The following is a 12,568-nucleotide window of genomic DNA, read 5'->3' on the forward strand; positions in this document are numbered from 1 at the left end:
CGAAAGTTGGACATGCGGGTTGAGTTGAATACAACATTCCACCCACAGACAGACGGACAGTCCGAGTGCACCATTCAGATCATGGAGGATATGATACATGCCTGTGTTGTAGATTTCGGGGGTTCATGGGATCATTTCATGCCACTTGTAGAGTTTGCCTACAACAATAACTACCAATCGAGTATTTAGATGACTCCTTATGAGGCCTTATATGGGAGGTGGTATCGTTCTCTAGTTGGTTGGTTTGAGCCCGGAGAGGCTAGGTTATTGGGCACTGATTTGGTTAAGGATGCCTTGGAGAAAGTCAAGTTGATTCAGGATCGACTTCGTTCAGCACAGTCTAGACAAAAAGGTTACGCTGATCGGAAGGTTCATGATGTTGCATTTATGGTGGGAGAGAAGGTATTGCTTAGAGTTAAGCACATGAAGGGTGTGATGAGGTTCTGGAAGAAGGGAAAGCTGAGTCCTCGGTATATTGGTCCTTTTGAGGTGCTTGAGAGGATTGGAGAGGTGGCCTACAAGCTTGCATTGCCACCTAGTCTATCGGGTGTTCACCTAGTGTTTCTTGTTTCTATGCTCCGAAAGTATTATGGTGATCCGTTGGATTTCAGCACGGTTTAGTTAGATGGAGATTTGACTTATGACGTGGAGCCGGTGGCCATTTTGGATTGGCAGATTCAAAAGTTGAGATCCAAGAATATAGCTTTAGTGAAAGTTCATAGGAGAGGCCATCCAGTCGAGGAGGCTACTTGGGAGGACGAGTAAGAGATGCAGAGCAGTCACCCACACCTATTTGAGACTCCATGTATGATTCTTGACCCGTTCAAGGACGAACATTTGTTTAAGAGGGGGAGAATGTGATGACCTGGCCGGTCATTTTGTCTATTGTAGCCCTGTTCCCCTGTTTATTACTTATTCTATATTCATTAGTCGTTATGTGACTTGCCAGGGTGGTTGGTTTGGTTCTGGGGACGATTCAGAGTGAATTGGGACAATTAGTCCCAAGGTTGGAATTTTAAGTTGAAAGAGTTAACCAAAGTTTTACTTTTGTGTAAACGAATCTAGAATGTAGTTTTGATTGTTCTGATAGCTTCGTATGGTGATTTTGGACTTTGGAGTATGTACGTATGTTTATTTGGAGGTCCGTAGGTTGGTTTGATGCTTTTTGGCGAAAGTTGGAAAGTCGAAGGATTAAAAGATTGAGAGGTTTGACTGAGAGTTGACTTTATCGATATCGGGGTCAGATTTAGGTTCCGGAAGTTGGAATAGGTCCATTGTGTCATTTATGACTTGTGTGTAAAATTTGAGGTCAATCGGAGTTGGTTTGATATGTTTCGATATTTGTTTTAGAAGTTGGAAATTCATTAGTTTAATTAGGCTTGAATTGGGGTGCGATTCATGATTTTGATGTGATTTGAAGCTTTGACTAAATTTGTATCATGTTTTAGGACTTGTTAGTATGCTTGGTCGCGGTCCCGGGGGCCTCGGGTGTGATTTGGATGGTTGTCGGATCATGGTTGCACTTGGGAGTTGGCTGGAAATTTTTGTCACCTGATGCAATTGCACCTGCGATGGTTTTGCCGCAGGTACGAGGCCACAGGAGAGGCAGCTGGAGCGTAGATGCGGACGGAGGCTGGAAGCTATGGAATCGCAGGTGAGTACAAGTTTCTGCTGATGGGTAGTCGCTTCTGCGAGGATGGAACCGTAGAAGAGAAAATGAGAAGGAGGACCAAGGACCGCAGATGCGGAAGGTATCCGCAAGTGCTGACGTAGAAGTGCGAGTTCGACTGCACTAGCGGACCCGCAGAAGCGGGATTTTTGTCGCTGAAGTAGCAGGTTTCAGTTTAAGTGAACTTCGTAGAAGTGGAGCTTTTTCCGCAAAAGCAGGAGCGCAAGTGCGATCATTGTGTCCGCAGATGCGGGTTCGCTGGGCAGTTGTTTAAAAATGAGGGTTTGAGCTTTTCTCTCATTTTTGGAATTTTGGATTTTGGACCAAAGCGATTTTTGGAGAGTTTTCCACCTAGATTGAAGAGGTAAGTGACTTTTAATCACTTTTGTCCATAAATATTGAATATATATTAATTATTATACCTAATATCACGACCTCAAATTCCCTCAGTAAAATGTCGTGACGGCACCTAGTCTCTACGATTAGGTAAGCCTAACAATATGCGAAAACATTAAATAAAACTTAGAATCTCAAAACTCCAATAATTTCATAAATAGAATCTATAAACACAATGCATACAACTCCCCAAAACCTGGTGAAATATAAGTCACAAGCTTTAGATACAGTGCTGGACTATCCTATACATCACTGTCTATAAAAGTATAAAGAAATAAGGAAGAACAGGATAAAAGGGACTCCGAGGCCTGCAGACGAGGGTAGGTGTACCTTGAAGTCTCCAAAAGCAAGTTCAGCGCGCTAGTACCAGGACAGATAAGATGTACCTGGGTCTGCACAAAACATGTGCGGAAGCGTATTATGAGTACACCACAATGGTACTCAGTAAGTGCCAAGCCTAACCTTGATAGAGTAGTGACGAGGTCAGGTCAAGGCCCTACTGGAGATAAAAAGAAAAAATACAGAAAATATAATGATATAATGATAATGACAAAGGAAGTGAAACAATAAAGAATTTATGGAAAGTTAACAACACGCAATCAAGGCAGTTAATACAACACGAAAGGAAAACAAGGATTTTACATGCTAAGGAAACAACAACCAAGCAATACAGCAAATAGAGAAGATCAACAGGGGGCCCTACCGAGGTACCGCCTCGTAGTCCCAAATCATAAAAGTAACTCACAGTCTTTCCTTATATCACCGCGGGAGCCTTTACATTTAGTTTTAAAAATCATTTTCCCGAAATGGCACCCCATGTTTTAGCCCACCTTATCACACCACATGACTTCTAGTCGTTCCCCTACTAGCCACGTGTATCAAGCCCACCTTATCTCAACGCATGCATTTCAACACCCAGACCTTATACCACCGCATGCGTATCAATAGTAACAACGACACGGCAAAAACCTCGTGTAAATAGTAACAACAACATGACAGAAACCTCGTGCAATCAACCAAACAATCCTCTCAATAATAACAAAGATGCCAAAACATAACAACTCAATAAAATGATATTTCACAACTTACACTTTGCCTCAATAGAAACCACAACCTTTGCAACTCAACATCAAGATATTTCAAGGATAACAAATTTCAAGTAAAGAATCCCATAATTAAATATTGAATACAGAATTAAGAAAGCAAGTAATTCAACTACACATGTAGGACAAGTTGCAAATAAGAGGTAAGACAAGTAGACATGTGAAATTTGGATAAACATGGTAGCTATAACATGTTAAAGTAACTCAATTAAAGCATGCAAATAAAAATACGTAGCTAAAATCGGAATTTCAACATTTAGCCCGTGTACGCACTCGTCACCTTGCGTACACGGCCTCCACAATCACAATTATCATAACAATACCAAATCGTAAGGGGAATTTCCCTCACACAAGGTTAGACAAGTCACTTACCCCAAACCACGCTAAATCAATCAAGTAGAAGGCCTTTCTCTCGATTTTCCAACTCTGAATGGCTCGAATATAGTCAAAATAATTTCATACTATAAATATAACTATAGGAAACTAAATCCAACCTCATTTCGCCTTTCAAAACTCAAAAATTTAGCCTAAGAAGTTTGATCACTTTTCCTCAATTTTTACAACCCAAATCCCTAATTACATGATAAAATCAATGATAGATTAGTGGAATTTTGTAAGGCTCCGTTAAAACATTCCTAATGATTTAAGATTTTAAAGTGCGCCAACGGTATTTGGGAATAACGTGTTCGAGTATTAAAGGAGACCCATGGGATGGAACCACATTATTTTGAAATGAAAAATATATGTTTAAGGGGTGTTGGAACATACTAAGGAGTTTTGTGAATGGCAAGAATTCGTGTGAAACAAGTTGGATACATTAAGTGGAAAGGATATCTCAATTCGCACAAGATCCCGCTTCAAATGCATGCTGCTACCAAACTATAACGACTTATGAGGTGACCTACCTATAAAATTAAATCTCTTTGAGTCTAGCTTCTAACGCTTCAAACCGTTTGTCGTTTGGACACTCTTACAAGTTCCCAAAGGCTGGAAGAATATGACCGTGCTATATACCTCGCGGCGCAAGGTCTGTAGTGCGGTAGACCAGGCTATATACCTCGCAGTGCATGGTCTATAGCATGGTAGACCGTGCTATAGAGCTCGCGAAGCCTGGTCTGTAGCCCGGTCCGGATTTTGGAGGGTCTGTTTTTCTAATTTCATAACCCGACCCTAGTTCCTATAAAACAATCTTAGGGTCATTTTGGATGGATAATATGATATTTTTAGAGAGGAGAAAGTGACCTAGAGTGAGAGGAGGAGTTCCTAAGCCCTTGTTCATCAAATCTTGCTCAAGCCTTGAAATCCAACAAGAAATCCCTCAAGTTCTTCATCTAAGAGGTAAGGTTCCATACCCTAGTTTTCAATTTCGAATTTGGGTAGAAGATGGTTGATTAGGAGTATGATTCTTGGGTATGAGAGTATTATTTATACATGTATGTACCAATAAGGTTTGTGGGAAGATTGTTGAGTTCAAATAAGTAAAGATTGGGTTGTGGAATGAAGGAAATCTTGTAGAAGAACCTTATAACCAATCTGCACATCTGGTGTTTGATAAAATGCTCAAATGAGCCGAGGCCATGAATATCTTCCTAATTTGTATTCAATTTTGTTATGTCTCAAAATAGATTGAAGTTTCTAGGATTTCCGAAACGTTGCAGTAATTTAAGGAAAGCTCAAAGCGAGATATGTTGGCTAAACTACTCTCTTAGAATTGAATTCCATAGTGTTCCCCTAAGTTTCAAGTATGGTTGTCTCAAGTTCCTAATTCCTATGTCCGGGTTATCCCTTATAAACTTGACTATTCCGAATGAGCCTTATGTCGAAATATATATGTTCAAAATACTGATTGCGTATTAAAATGTTATGGCTTTGAGTCGTGTTTCAAATGAAAGCTAGTATGCCAAATTGTGTGAGAAAAACTTGATATGCCTAAGACTCTTAATTGCTCATATGTGTACCTAAAGTCTTGATTGGAAATGTCTTGTTGATAATCTATAAAGATGCTTGAAAATGAAATAAGTGAATTGGGGATATAGAGTATGGCCAACATGCCAAGAATGAAAGTTATACTTGTGGCTAATGGTGCCAATGAAATAAGATGATGTGAGAAAGAATATGAAATGAGCTTTGATTCAACTGTTTCAAAATTATTTCAAAAATAGAATTGCCTAAAAGCTTATGTACTCAAGTCATGCCCATATGTGGATGTTTTAACTAATGCTATGCTTTGTGAGTATTTTCAATGTGTTTTGTGTTCTTACATATTCGTGAGTGGAAATTATGTATTGCCCTTTTTGGATAAAAGTATTTCAAGAATAAATGGTGTGTTACTTGTTTATGATTTTAACTTGCACATCGATTGCCAATCATTTTACTCCATTCTTGGAAAGAAATCTATCGTTTAAATTCTTCAATTTTAATGAACTTAAAGTTGTGATTTCCGGAATATTATATATGTTGATATTTATAATGATGATACATGAGAGGGAAGAAATAAAAGTGTGGAATATCAAATACGGCCACCGTGCCTTGAATAAAGAATCTTGTGAATGGCCAAAAGAGCCAAGGGAATATTGTTGTTGTTATTGGTTGAAAATACTAGTGGAGATTCATACAATGTGAAAGATGATGAGGTAAATACATTTGTACCTATGTTACCTTTGTGTGAAGAAATAAAAAAATAATATTTTTGGGAAGTATCATTAGCAAACCGAGGAAGGGTGGGTTGTAACAACCCACACCTAAAACTACACGTGCCGGTGTAGGAGTGGATTATGATTATTTCCCTTATTTGGGATGATATTGATGGGTTGATATTATTCCCCTAAATTGGGATGAAACTGGTAATAATTGTGGATTGGAGAAGTTAACCCACACGACATATGCGGGAAGGCGGCCTAGCTGATCGGGTGGAGATCGGATGCCATGTTGCGCACATGGTGGTACTAATCTTGGTAACACTTTTCTTTCACATCACATGTCGAACCACATTGTACGTGGGGAGATGGCCTAGCTGATCGGGCGTGATCGGACTCCGTGCTACAAACACGGTGATATATCGGTGCTAATGATCTCCCAACTAATAATATATATTAATTTTGTATTTTAAAAATTGTTATGTTTTAGTTGGACATTTGCATATTGTTGATTGTGACTTGTTGTTTCTATGGTTTTCCCTTTCTTATCTGGGCATTCTATTTTAAAAGAGGACAGTTAGCTTTACATGCTAGTACTATTCCATATGTACTAATGTCCCTTTTGCCGGGGCGCTGCATCTTCAATGGATGCAGGCGGTTCAACAGCGGGCAACTTTGGTCCTCGTTAGCAGTTACTCCATATTCCGTAGGTTTTGGTGAGCCCTACTCTATTCCGGGTCTGATATCATTTGATGTTGTACTTTTTGTTTTGAGGTATATCCGGGGCCTTATTGTCGGCATTTCCATATTACTCTTCTGTTATACTTAGAGGCTCCGTAGATAGGTTGTGGGCGGTGTTTGATGTGGGGAATTGAACTAGAAATGTTGGTATATGGCAAACATATTTTTCATTATATCTATAAACTTTTATTATTTTGGAATTTATGAATGAAACTACCATTGGAATGAAATGGGAGTAGTTAATGAAATATTTTCAGTGTTTGATTAATGGAGTGCATCTCCTCTTTATTTATGAATGAGTTTGGGTAGAAGAAAATCTAAGAGGATTGCTCGGGCAGGTTCACTCGGTTGAGCGCCGATCGCGCTCCCCGAGTTCGGGGCATGACAAATTTAATCAAAATAGAGTTAAGAACTCTTACCCCAACAATCCCTCTGAAAATCCCTCCAAATATCGCCTCAAACCGAGCTCTGTAAGTCCAAATTGTGAAATATGAAATAAACCCTCGATTTCAAACTTAAGTTATGCTGCCCAGTTATTTCTTCTTCGCGAACGCAGAAAATGCCTAGCGTTCATGAAGCACAAAAATGTTGCTGCCCAAAATAATACTCCGCGATCGCAGAAAACCTCATGAGAACACGTAACACTGCGTCATCAAGCTACGCAATCGCATAATACACCACGCGACCGCGATGAAGAATAGCGCGTGAACCTGTAGCCCCCCAATTCCTCTACGCGAATGCGACCTTCACCATGCGTTCACGATTCATTGGCAACCAACTTTCGGAATCAAAATCCGACCCCAATATCAAAAATCCACTCCCGGTCTAACTTTCCAAAATCATCCAACTTTTCAACTTTCGCCAACTAACGCTGAAATGACCTACGGACCTCCAAATCAACATCCGGACATGCTCCTAAGACAAAATCACCCTATGGAGCTATTGGAACCATCAAAACTCCATTCAAGAGTCACCTTCACACAAGTTAAACTACGGTCAACTCATACGACTTAAAACTTCTAACTTAGGGACTATGTGTCCCATATCACTCCGAAACTCTCCCGTACCCGACACCAAGTACCCTGGCAAGTCACGTAACCATAATATAACATAGAGGGAGCACAAATTAGGGAATCAAGGCTAAAATACTCAAAACAACCAGCCGGGTCGTTACACCTAATTTTATGAATTTTAGTTAGAATTTGTAGATTTTGGACTATGTTATTGGAGAGTGAAATTTGAGGATATGAGGGTCGATTTGCGGTTGGAATTGGATGATTTTGGTATGGTTGGAGTCGTAATTAAATGGGTGTTCGGAATTTATAAATTTTGTCGGGTTTCTAGGTGCGGACCCGGGTTTGACTCTTTGGGTAGACTTTTTGACTTGAGTTAAAGATCTTAGCTTTATCTTTTGGAATCACTTTCTATAGTTTATATTGATAGAATTACGTTATTTTGGTTAGATTCGAGCCTTCCAGAGGTTGTTACGCACGGGAAGGACTTGTTAGCGGAGTGATTTGGTTTGCTTGAGGTAAGTATCTTATCTAAACTGGTTGAGGCACTAATTGCCGGAATTATTTGTGATAGCTACGTGCTATGAGTTTCGCATATGTGTGGGGTTGAGCCCATATGCGTGCACCAGGGTACTATTTACATGCTCGGGGTAGTGTTTAGGATATGTCATGCCTTTAATTGATTGTTAAGCTTCAGCTGAGATGTTTCTCCTATGTGTACCCTTTTGTGAGATATTTGCACCACGTTGAGGTTTCATTGAGGTTATTTTCCTGGTTGGAACTGATAAACTGCTATTCCATGATGAAATTATCTGTTTTAGCTGTTATAGCACACATTGTACATGCCTACACTATAGCATGCTAGATATACCTGTCCAGGAATATGAAATTGGTAATCATTGATCATGTACATGTATTCTCATATATTTGTTTTCTCTGTGTTATGAGCTGGACTGGTAGCCTGTGATCACGCCGGACGGATTGTGATTGTTGTTGCTTGAGTTGTCCATGCAGTTAATATTATTGGCACGTGAGTTGTCCGTGCAGCACATGAGTTATCCGTGCGGATCCAGATATTGATATTATTAGCACGTGAGTTGCTCGTGTATCACGTGAATTGTCCGTGCGGTTTATATTATTACTGCATGAGTTGTCCGTGCAGCACGTGAGTTTTCCGTGTAGCGTGTGGATACGGATCCATCCCCCTAGGGTCACCCTCTCATGTTTCTCTCTTGATGGTGTACACACGGATATTAAAGAAAGTCTGGCCAGTGTTGTTTCGAATTGCATTTCATCTCTACTTGCAAATTTCCATGGATTATTATCTGACCTATCTGCATATCATCTCTATATGCTGACCATTGACTGAGTAGAGTATTTGAGTAACTGTACACATTCACACACATATGCTTCTTCCTGTGCTTTATGACTTGATTTCATTATTGTTCTATACTTGTAAAAGGATGATGAAACTATACAGGTTATAGCTAGTATCATTTATAGTTCTTACATCTTTTACCTACCCGGGGTTAGTTACAATACTTATTGAGTACATTGGTTCGGTTGTACTCATACTAAACTTTGTACTTATTGGGCCCAGCTTCGAGAGGCGAGGCAGAGCTGCTATCTTGGCCGCAGTTTTGACTTGTCTTTTATTATGTATTGCTATTTCAGTTCAGACAATATTACTATTTAGTTTTCAGACTTGTATTCCAATGTAGAGCTCATGACTCCGTATTTACCAGTTTTTGGGGGATTTACCTTGTATTGGCTATATTTTGTTACCTTGAGGTTTCAGACTTATGCTATTTCTATAATTTGCGTTGTTCTGGTTCTTTATTGTTATGTTTCGGCTTGCCTAGCTGGTGTGTTAGGCTCCATCACGATGGGTTGAGATTTTGGATCGTGACAAGTTGGTATCAGAGCCCTAGGTTCATAGATATTATGAGTCATGAGCAAGTTTAGTAGAGTCTTGCAGATGGATACGGAGATGTCTGTACTTATCTTCGAGAGGCTACAGAACTGTTAGGAAAACTTCACTCTAGTATTCTTGTCGTACAAACTTGTTATTTTCGAAAGTTAGACTTGGCTCTTCTATTCTCTCACATATGGTGAGGACACGTGTGACCGGATCAGGCGGACGGCCACCAGTACCACCAACTAAGGCCGCGAGAGGCCAAGGTTGTGGTAGAGGCCGAGGTGTGGCTCGCACTACAGCCAGAGCAGCACCTGTGGAGCCACCAGTAGCTCCAGCTCAGGAGCAGGTACCAGATATGGTTGAGCCGTTGGGACCAGCTCAAGCACCAGTAGTGCCCATTGTTATTCTTAGCCTTCAGGAGGCCTTACCCCATACTTTGACTGTGTACACGAGCCTGGCTCAAACGGTTTCAGTTCTAGTTTCACCAACCACTTCACATTCTAGAGGAGGTGCCCAGACTCCTGCCTCCCATACCCTAAAGCAGCTAGCTCAGGGACTCCAAATACTGGGTGTTTTGCTAGTTCACTCAGTTGCTGTCGCTAGGGCCACAGTTGGTCCCCATATGAGTGATGAGGAGCAGAAGAGATTGGAGCGATTTGGGAGTCTTAAGCCTCCAGAGTTTAGTGGAGTAGAGTCAGAGGATGCTCAAGACTTTATAGACCGATGCCAGTGGATCCTTCGCATAACGGGTATTTTGGATACCAGTAGGGTTTCATTTACTACTTTTCAGCTAACGAGGGTAGCTTATTGATGGTGGAAGGCTTATGAGTTGAGCAGGCCAGCCGATGCAGCACCACTTACATGGTATGAGTTCTCAGTTCTCTTCTTAGAGAAGTTTGTCCTATAGACTCACAGAGCGGAGTTGCGTAGGCAATTTGAGCAGCTACGCCAGGAGGATATGACTGTGACTTAGTAGGTTTTCAGAGTTGGCTCGTCATGCGGTATAGTTGGTTCCCACTGAGAGGGAGAAGATTAGGAGGTTAATTGATGGCCTCAACTATGGATTACGTTTTATTATTGCTCGGGAGGTTGCGACAGGTGTGAGGTTTGACGAGATGGTCAATATTTCTAGACACTTAGATCTGATTCACAAGTAGAAGCGTGAGGAGCGGGAGGCCAAGTGGCCTCGTAGTTCAGGTGGCTTTAGAAGTGCCTCATCAGAAGGCCAGTTCTATTATAGCATGGGTCGTTCTTCTAGACCTGTTCAGGAAGTTTGTCATGTTCCTCGTGGTTCTTCAGTATGCCACACATCCTACAGTGGCCGCCCAACTCAGTCATTATTCAATGTGTTGTCGGCACGGAGATCTTACCATGACTTCATCTACACAGGGTTCCTCAGGCAGCTATTCAGATCATCAAGTTCAACAGCTCCATCAGAGGAGGGGTTGTTTAGAGTGCATAGACTTGAGTTATCTCAAGAGGGATTGCCCCAGACTATTGGGTAGGCTTCCATAGTAGAGTTCTCAGCCTATGACCCTAGCACCAGCAGCTACACCACCCACGCTGCTAGCTGGGTGTGGGGCTCAGTCAGCTCGAGGCCGCTCTAGAAGGGGAGGTCGGTTAGGTGGTGGTCAGGCCCATTGCTACGCATTTCTAGCTAGGCCAGAGGCGGTTGCCTCTGATGCCGTAATCACATATATTATTTTAGTGTTCTACATAAATGCTTCAGTATTATTTGACCCTTGTTCCACTTATTCATATGTATCATCATACTTTGCTCATTATTTGGATATGCCCCGTGATTCTTTAGTTATGCTTGTTCATGTATATATATCGGTGGGTGATTCTATTATTGTGGACTGTGTGTATCAGTTGTGTGTGGTGACTATTGGGGGATTAGAAATGGGAGTTGATCTTTTACTGCTTAGCATGGTTGATTTTGACGTGATTTTTGGCATGGATTGTTGTCACCGTGTCATGCTATTCTGGATTGTCACGCTAAGACCGTGACATTGGCGATACTAGGGTTGCCTAGGGTTGAGTGGAGTGGTTCTCTAGACTATGTTCCCAGTAGAGTGATTTCATATTTGAAGGCCCAGCAGATGGTTGAGAAGGGATGTCTAGCATTTTTTTGAGGAATGCTAGGGGCATATACTCCTACCGATGAGTCAGTTCCGGTAGTAAGAGACTTTCCAGATGTGTTTCCTGTAGATCTGTCGGGCATACGACCCAACAGGGACATTGATTTTGGTATTGACCTAGTGCCGGGCACTCAGCCCATCTCTATTCCTCCGTATCGTATGGCACCAACAGAGTTGAAGGAATTGAAAGAACAACTTTAGTGGCTACTTGATAAGGGATTCATTAGGCCTAGCGTGTAGACGAAGTATGGTACTGTGCAGATGTTTACAGTTAGTTGAACAAAGTTACAATTAAGAACAATTACCCATTACCGCGCATTGATGACTTATTTAACCAACTTCAGTGTGCTAGAGTGCTCTCTAAGATTGATTTGAGGTATGGGTATCACCAGTTGAAGATTCAGGATTCTGATATTCTGAAGACGGCATTCAGGACCCGCTATGGTCACTAAGAGCTTCTTATGATGTCTTTTGGGCTGAACAACGCCCTATCAGCCTTCATGCACCTGATGAACATTGTATTCCAGCCATATCTTGATTCTTTTGTCATAGTATTCATTGATGATATACTGGTGTACTCACGCAGCTAGGAGGATCATGAGCAATATCTGAGGATTGTACTCCAGATGTTGAGGGAGAAGAAGCTATATGCTAAATTCTCCAAGTGTGAGTTTTGGATTGATTCTGTGGCATTTTTGGGGCACGTGGTGTCCAGTGAGGGGATTAAGGTGGATCCGAAGAAGATTAAGGCAGTTCAGAGTTGGCCTAGACCATCTTCAGCTACTGAGTTTTGGAGTTCTTTTGGTTTGGCCGGGTATTATCGTTGTTTTATGTATGTGTGTGTGGGGGGGGGGGAGGTTCTCATCCATTGCTGCACCTTTGACTAGATTGACCTAGAAGGGTGCCCCATTTAGGTGGTCTGATGAGTGTGAGGAGAGCTTTCATATGCTC

Source organism: Nicotiana tabacum, chromosome 14 (assembly GCF_000715075.1).
Source record: "Nicotiana tabacum cultivar K326 chromosome 14, ASM71507v2, whole genome shotgun sequence".
In the NCBI taxonomy this organism is placed as follows: Eukaryota; Viridiplantae; Streptophyta; class Magnoliopsida; order Solanales; family Solanaceae; genus Nicotiana; species Nicotiana tabacum.